This window comes from Galeopterus variegatus, unplaced genomic scaffold (genome assembly GCF_000696425.1).
Source record: "Galeopterus variegatus unplaced genomic scaffold, G_variegatus-3.0.2 Scaffold3816, whole genome shotgun sequence".
NCBI classification, from domain to species: domain Eukaryota; kingdom Metazoa; phylum Chordata; class Mammalia; order Dermoptera; family Cynocephalidae; genus Galeopterus; species Galeopterus variegatus.
In genome coordinates this window covers 5,701-6,161 of record NW_007729927.1, presented here as the reverse complement: position 1 = coordinate 6,161, position 461 = coordinate 5,701, and positions in this window count along the sequence as shown.

Sequence of the window (461 nt, the reverse complement as noted above, 5' to 3'; positions counted from 1 at the left end):
TCTCTTTTTTTTTTCCTGAAGAGTTTGCAGAAGTCTGTCTTGTTTTATGTCACATATTGAATTCTCAGAAAATGGTCCCGAATGAGATGAATACTTAGTTGGTAACTTGGATATTTAAAGGTGACCTATAGTAAGTCCATTTGTAACATAATGGATATTAACACCTCATTAGAATTTCACTGACCCTGTCCTCTAAAGAATCTATTTTGTTTAGAGAACAGGCAGAAAATTTCCAGGATGAAATGGTGTTGTGGAAAAGTTAATGAAGGGTTCATCTAGAATTATGTGACTTAGAACCAAAGAATATGGTTAAGTGAGGTTTTGTTCTAAAAATGCCTCTTGAGAGAGTGATGTCAAGAGGGCAGAATAGACAGTTTCCAGCATCCCTTCTCTCCACACGTAACCAATTTACAACTATTAAAAAGCAAAGACTGCCAACCTGGGACCACTGGAGCTGGGAG